The following is an 8,480-nucleotide window of genomic DNA, read 5'->3' as shown; positions in this document are numbered from 1 at the left end:
TGCTAGTCATTCTTCTCATGAAGATTTCCCTATTATCCACCAGCTACTTGAGAAGAAAACTCCTCAGATTAAATTAAAAATTCAACTTTTATTGGCTCTCTGTCTCTCCGTTCTTGTTCCTGTCTGTGTCTCTGTCTCTGTCTCTCTCTCTTTTTGGTAGTACTGGGGCTTGGACTCAGGACCTCACATATTCTAGGCAAACACTTGAACCCTGAGATACTGAGATACATTCACAGCCTTTTTTTTTTTTTTTTTTTGCGACAAGGTCTTGATAAATTGCCCAGGCTGGGCTTGAACTTGTGATCCTCCTGCCTTAGCCCTTAGCCTCCTGAGTACCTAGGATTACAGGCTTGAGCTACCACACTTGGCTGTCTCTCATATTCTGTATCTTTTGTGATTTATATTTGCAGTGAAGTATCTTTGTGTGGGAGGCTTTGGGGGGATTTTCTAGAGAGAAAGAAAGCATTTTAGAATAGAATGTCTGGGTGAGGTGGAGCATGTAGGCTTCTTATTTGCTGAATATTCTGTTTTGGATCAAAATTTTTAAAAAGGAATAGAGTTGTTACTGGGGACATTTCAAAGTAAAAAGTGAGTTCCTTTATAGTTCACATAAAACCTTGCAACTGTATCTTTTGCCCATAGTTTTACTCACATATAATTGACATATAATAAAATTAACCCATTTAAAGTATTTCTTTTTTTTTTTTCCATTTAAAGTATTTCTTCTTGGTACTGAGGATCAAACCCAGGGCTTTGCACATGTTAAGCACATATTTTACTACTAAGCTACTCTCCCATCCCCTAAAGCATTTTAAAATAACCAATGGCTTTTAGTACATTTACAAACTTGTGCAATCCATACTACTATCTAATTGTGGAATAATTCCATCTCTCTCAAAAGAAATCCCTTACTCATTTTTATTTGCTGTTATCCTGGTAACCACAGTCTACTCTCTGTATTTCTATAGTTGCCTATTTTAGACCTTTTGTATACATGGAAGCATACAACATGTAGTCTTTTGTGTCTGTCTTCTTTCACCTAGCACAATATTTTCAAGGTTTGTGACCTCATTTCTTTTTATTGCCAAATAATATTCCATTGTATGAATTTCTTTTTATTGCCAAATAATATTCCATTGTATGAATATACCATGGTTGTTTATCCATCTGTCTTAATCACTTGTTACTGAGACACAATAACCTATATTCATAAGTTAAAGAAGGAAAAGTTTCTTTTGGCTCACAGTTTGTAGAGGTTTCAGTCCATAGCTGGCTGGCTTCAAGGCAGGATGATATGACATAATGGCATGGCAGACAGGAAGCACATAGTCAAGGGAGAAGCTGGGGAGATGAATCTTTCTAGGTCTCCTAACAAGTCAGTGGTAACATATCCATAATTTAATCACCTTTCAAAAGCCCTGCCTATGAGCACACAAGGCTCTTGGAGGGGGGGACATCTAGACATAAACCATAACATTCTGCCACTAGCCTCCCAAAGACTCATGTGTATCTCTTTATGCAAAATGCATTTAGCTCATCTGTAAAAGTCACCAAAGCCTTAACAATTCTAGCATTGCCAAAAAGTTCAAATCCAAAGTTTCCTTTGAGACTTAAGGCAATGGTTGCAAGGACATATAAAATCAAAGAGAAGTTAAACACTGCCTAATACAATGGCACAGGATAAGCGTTCTTCTTCCAAAAGGGAGGAAGAGGGAGGTCTTCCTCTGAAATCTGGGTGGAAGCTTCCCTGACCCTACAACTCTTGCATTCTCTATGCCTGTAAAACCAGTACCTTATAGATGACACCAAGATCTGCTTGTAGCTCAGGCAGAAGCCAGGTCCTTTATAAATGGCTGCAGAGGCCTTCGAATGCCTAGATGGTTGAGCACTGTGAAATTAATCCCTGGGAACAAATTCCCTATGAGGCTATTCTGGAGTACTATGCCTTGAGTCTCTTTCTCAAAGCAAAATCTTTCCTTTTTTTGGGGGGGGGGGTTGGTTTTTCTCCGCTGGGAACCGAACTCATGACCTAGCGCTTGCCAGGCAGGCGTTTTGCCGCTGAGCTAAATCCCCAGCCCCTCTTTCCATTTTTTAATTTTGAGCTTGACAGTGGTATGATTTTGCTGATTCCTGACATGCCCTTAAGCCATTTTTTTCCCAATTGTCCTCATCCAAAGTACTTGGCTTCTTTTTAATGGTAATTTTTTCAGTAACCAAGGTCTCCTCTACTCCATCTTTTTAGACTCTTTCTTTCTCGTGAAACGAAAAACTTTTTTTTTCCGGTACCAGGAATTGAACTCATGATGTCTTGTTTGCCAGGCAGGCGCTGTGCCACTGAGCTAAATCCCCAGCCTGAAACTGAAAACTTTTAAAATGGGATTTTTTGGTTCTGACTTTCAGTGTAAACCTGACTAAAAGTCCACAATAATATTTCTACTACAGTCTCAGTGTTGGAGTGTGTTGAAATTTCCCCATCAAATTAATTAGTCTGCTACCTTTAATCTCAGTCTCCTGGAAAGTCTCAGGACAAGAAAAATGTAGACAAATTTTGTGCCAAAGCAAAGTACATAAGGCCTGGAGTCCACGTGCCAACAGAGTCCTTCTTTGCATCTGAAACCTCTTGAAACTGGTCTTTTCTGGTTACATTACTGTCAGCATTCTAGACTTCTGAGCTCTGATCAGAATCTACCATCAAGCTCAGGTCATGGCATTCTAGGGTTGTTTCTCCAGCCAGAATCTCCATACCTTTCCAAACTCCTCCCTTGGCACCAGGCATGGTGGCACATGCCTGTAATCCCAACATTGAGGAGGTTGAGGCAGGAGGATCACTGTGAGTTTGAGGGTAGCCTGGGCTACATAGTGAGTCCAAGATAACCTGAACTACATAGTGAGACCCCATCTCAAACAAAACAAAACAAAACAAAACAAAACAACAAATTCCTCCCTTAAACCAGTCCCAAAGACTTCTGAACTACATACTCAGGTAGTGTTACAGCAATGATCCCACTCTTGCTACCAGTATCTACCTTAGTCACCTTCCTTGTTTCTGAGACACTATTCATCAACTGATGGACAATTAGACTGTTTCTTATATTTGGCCATTATAAATACAGTTATAGTGAATATTCCTGTATGAGTTTTTATATGGATATATATTTTCATTTCTCTTAGGGATCTGAAACTGCAGTGAAATTGTTGTGTTGTATGGGAAGAGTTTCCATATGTTTAACTTTTTAAGGAGCTGTCACAGTTTCTGTCTTAGTTACTTTTCTCATTGCTGTGACAAAATACCTGACACCCAATGTTAAAAGAGGAAAGGTTTATTTAGTGCCTAGTTTGTAGAGGTTTCAGTCCATAGGATGGGTGGAATTGCAGAGGAGAAACAGTTTATGGTGGGCAGAAGATAGCAAAGCAACAAGAGACCTTAGCAGCTTCTTTTTGCCCCTTTTATATTCTATCTAGGTTATTGGGGTTAGGGCAGTATCAAACCAATCAGTGGACTGATTTAGTAATCATACACCCTTAATTCCAGCATTACACACTCTAGATTCAGCTGCATCTATGACCACTTGAGGTTTTGGGGAGACAAATATACACAAACCATAACATTCTATCCCTGGCCCCCTCAAAAATTCATGTACATTCATTTATACAAAAGGCATTTGATCCATCTTTAAGAGTCGCCAAAGTCCTAACAGTTTCAGCATTGCTGAAAAGTACAAGTCCAAAGCCTCTAGATTTAAGGCAAACTCTTAGCTGTGAGCTCCTATACAAATGAAGAGACAGTTAAACACTTCCAACATTCAATGGCACAAGATAAACATTTCCATTCCAAAAATTACAAACAGGGGATACAAAGGAATTGGATCAAAGCAAGTCCAAAATTCAGCAGGGCAAACATTAAGTCCTGTAGTTCCATGTGCAGCACCCAAAGCAATCTGTGGCAAGATGTGAATGCCAAAGGGCTTAGGTGGCTCTGCCCCTACAGCACTTCTGATGGTTGTAGCTCCCATGGCTTCTCTCTTGGGGCTTCTCTGCTCACTCCTTGCAGTTTTCCTCAGATGATCCATGTTTCTGGCTTCTCTAAACTTCTGGGGTCTCCATAGCACCTTTTGCTTCACACTCACAGCTTCACACACTGCCCTCTGAGGAGCACACTGTCTGGCCTCTCAGGCCTTCTTCTGAAATCTGGGTGGAAGTCTTCCTGACCCCACCACTCTTGCATTCTGGATGCACCTAAAACCACTGCCATGTGGATGATGCCAAGGTCTGCTATCAGCAAGAGCAATAGCCAGGCTTCTTTCTCTCTTGGCTGTAGGAGTCAAGTGCCTGGATCACTGAGCACTCTGAAGCCAATCCCAAGGAACAAATTCCCAAGGCCATTGTCATTCTGGAACATGGTGCTCTGAGGCTCTCTTCTCAAAGCAAATTCTTTACCTTTGCAACTCTGAGCTGCAGAGTTTGGAGTCCTGTTGGTTCTTGTACATCCTCAGGCTATCTTTTCTGTTATCTTCTTCTGAAAAACTTGGCTTTTCCTTGCTGGTCTTTTTAGTGGCCAAATTCTCCTGTGTTCCATCTTTCCAAAGTGCAACTTTACTGGAGCTTCCTTTCTGGCCAAACTCACAAGCTTTTGAATCATTCTGCTGGACTCTTTGATCTTGATTCTCAATATAGATCTGGCTAAAAACCCATAACAGTAGCCATGTCACAGCCCCAACATTAGACTGCATTGAAATTTCTTCTGCAAGATTAACTAGTCTGCCACCCTTAATCATCGCCTCAGGTAGTCTCTGGACGTGAGCAAAACACAGACAAACTTTCTGTTAAGGTATAACATACATTATCTGGAGTCCAACAGCCAATGGAGTCCTTCTTCCAAGCAGAAACCTCCCAAGTCTGGTCTTTATCAGCAGGATTTCTATCAGCATTTGGGTCTTCTGAGCTCTGACCAGAATCTCCCATCAAGTGTAGCCTAATAGATTCCAGTTCTACTTTTTCATTCAGCATCTCCAAATCTTTCTAAACTCTTCCAATACACCAGCTTCAAAAGCTCCTAAACCACATGATCAGTTATAGTCACAGCAAATATCCCATTTCTCTGGTACCAAATTTTTGTTGCAATTACTTTTCTTGTTGCTGTGACAAAATACCTGGCATCTAAAGTTAAAGTAGGAAAAGTTTATTTAGCTCAGTTTGTCGAGGTGTTAGTCCATAATCAGCTGATGCCAAGGAAGGGTGGTATCACAGAGGAGAAACAGTTCATGGTGGGTAGAAGGTAGCAAAGCATTAAGGGACCTTAGTAGCTTCTTTCTGCTACTTTTATACTCTATCTAGGCTATTTGGATTAGGACAGTTCCAAACCAATCAGTGGACTGATTTAGTAATCATACACCCTTAATCCCAGCATCATAGACTCTAGTTTTAGCCACATCTGAAAAAGCCCCACCTATGACCACATGAGGCTTTGGGGGACATCTAAACACAAACCATAACAGTTTCTCAAAGCAGTGATACTGTTTTATATTCCTATTAGCAGTGCATGAAGCTTCCATTTTCTCTATATCCTCATCACTTATGATTTTTGATTAAAGTCATCCTTATGGATGTGTAGTGGCATCTCAGTGAAAACTATAGATGATATTCTTATAGCTTTGATTTTGCAACTGAATCTGTTTCTGACTGTTCTGATTTTGTCATCTGACCATGCTTTGATTAACTGCTATGGGCAAGTGAAGTTGATAGTCTTTTTTTTTTTTTCCCCCAGACAGGGTCTTGCTATGTATTTCCGGCTGGCCTTGAACTCATTATGTAGCCCAGGCTGGCCTCGAACTCATGGTGGTCCTCCTGCCTCAGGCTCTTGAGTGCTGGGATTACAGAAATGTGCCACCATGCCTGGCTGAAGTTGACAATTTTAAATCGATTTGGTTTAACCCTCAGATCTGGAGTAAGGGTAGGTCACTCTCAAATTATAGAGAAGGAATTCAGAAATACTATAGCGCTCCCCCCATTCATATTCCATTGACCATTTACCATTGCAGTGCATGAAGGAAATATTAATCAGGAAATATTAAATGAGAAACTCCAGAAATGAATAACTTGTAAGTTTTAAATTGCATGCTGTTTCAAGTAGCATAATGAAATCTTACCCTATCATGCTCTGTCCTATCCAGGATATGAAGCATAGAAAAAAGTAGTACATTTAGGGTTTGGTACAGTCCAGGGTTGAGACTGAGACATCCACTGGGGATGTTGGAACTTATGCCCTGAGGGTAAGCAGACTACTGCACTTCTTGAAAGAGGATGGAGAAATGGATGTCTTATAGGTAATCAACACATGCTTTCTACAGGATGGGTATGCTAGCTTGACTTCAGAGTTGGATTGGTTCTATAAACAGGGAGTGCAATGGTTCAACGCATGAAGGAAAGAAAATCTTCATTAGGGCTCACATAGAAAAGCAGCTAAATATACAGTTTCTTGAAATAGGGTCTCCTGAAAATGAGTTTTCTCCCTGGAAACTGTTATCATTGGGCACATATATGCTCATCAGCTTGTATTTATAATTGCCTTTTCCTCTCTTCCTTTTTATTGTTGAGCTATTATGAGGGTTAGGCCCTCTAAGCGTTCTTCCATCAGATGCAGTCACAGAACACTAATTATTGCTTTAGGACCAACACCTGATTTCCCTGAAATAAATAGATGTGGTGGGTATACCTGTTTTTGTTTTTTTCCCCCTCCTTGGGGGATATATTGTTTCACTTACATATTCTTGAGATTTCATCACCATTTCTGAGTCTTCCTGAAAGAAGAACTCTTTGGGCATCTTGGTCTTGAAGGCTTATGGGAAATTGCAGCACTAGGTACACACTGATAGGCATTGTGGGAAACACACCTGTCTTTTTTAGGACTTCTTGTTGATATAGGTTTCTCTTTCCTCTCTCTTCCTTTGTTCACATTGGTAATAATATCTGCTACTGAGGCTTCTCTAGCTGTTAGTGCAGTGTGACAAATATTCAAAAAATGCTGCTTGGGCTGGAAGTGTGGTTTAGTGGTAGAATGCTTGCTTAGCTTGCTTGAGGCCCTGGGTTTCATCTCCAGTAACACACACACATAGAGTTTATAATTTTATTTTGCTCATAATTTTGTGGGTCAGGAATTCAGGAAGGACTGAGCCAGGAGGTTCTCTTTTGGGGTCTTTCATGCAGTTGCAGTCGGATGCCAGCAGAGGCTGCATCCTCTGAAGACACCATAGGTGTCCCCAAGGTACGGCTCAGATGTCTGGCAGCTGATGTTGGTCATCTAGTGAGGGCTCAGGGAGACTTTTGACTGGCATGTCTCCACATGACAGCTCCAGTGCGGTAGTTTTATGCTAATCGGACTTCTTTCTTTCCCACAGCAAGAATCCCCGCAGAACAGGTGAAAATATTCCTTTCCCTGGAATACTTTTTTGCAATTACTTATGTACGTATAGTATCTATTCTTCAGGTCTTTTGGGAAGCCCTCCCTGACCACCTAACTCTGGGGTGAAGGCTTCTCCATGTGTCCACATGTTGCTCTTGTAGTTTTAGCTCTTATCACTATGCCTTATAAAATGCCTGTTTGTCCTGGCTGTCTCCACTGGATTCTAAGCTCCTGGAGGGCAGGGACACAATTACGTACACAAAAGCATCTCTAGCACGCACCACAGTGCCTGTTAGGTGGTTTGTCACTAAGCATAACTACATCTCCCACACTCACTCCTTAGAAGAAATTACCACACGTTTCTCACACATAAGCATAGCTACGAAGACACAGTAGCAACACACACAGTATCTGTCACATTCGCTCTTGTCCATGTAAGCTCAACCACAGTGATTTATTCCCCTTGCTCAGTCATTGTCACATTCCTCACACCCTGTCACCACCCGTAGCCCATCACACACTCAATTACCGTGACAGCTCTAATGCTCAATTACGGTTGTATGTTGATTTTTTTTTTTTTTTCACAAGCGTGGTCACCGCCTGCACTCAAACTAGGATATTATCTCTTACAAGTTGAGCTAATCTGACAACAGTTCTATTTTCCACACACACCGTCACATGGCGTCATTTTTCATCCACATAATCCCCGACATATGCAGCTATGGTCACACACCGTCTCGCTTACTGTCTTCCTCCCAGGGCCCCGACACTCACTGCTACGCTGTCTCACGCGCGCACTCCCCGGCGAGCGCGAGGACTGCGCGGCCTCGGGGTCCGCAGCCCGGTCGGTTCGGGATTCCGAGCCCGGCGGGCGCGGCCGCGCCCCGCCCCCTCATGCATATGCAGCACCTCCACCCGGCGGCCCGGCCCCCAGACGGCCATTTGTAGCGGCGCTGGAGGCTGCGTGCGGCAGGCGCTGCGGAGGAGCGTAGAGGAGCGCGCCCCGGCCGCTGCCGCCCCTGGCTCCACGCTCACCAGCGCCTCCGCGCCTCGGGCGGTACCCGGCCCGTCTCGGGACCCG

This window comes from Chinchilla lanigera, unplaced genomic scaffold, assembly GCF_000276665.1.
Source record: "Chinchilla lanigera isolate Chin_1 unplaced genomic scaffold, ChiLan1.0 scaffold00013, whole genome shotgun sequence".
NCBI classification, from domain to species: domain Eukaryota; kingdom Metazoa; phylum Chordata; class Mammalia; order Rodentia; family Chinchillidae; genus Chinchilla; species Chinchilla lanigera.
Note: the sequence above shows the minus strand (reverse complement) of the source record.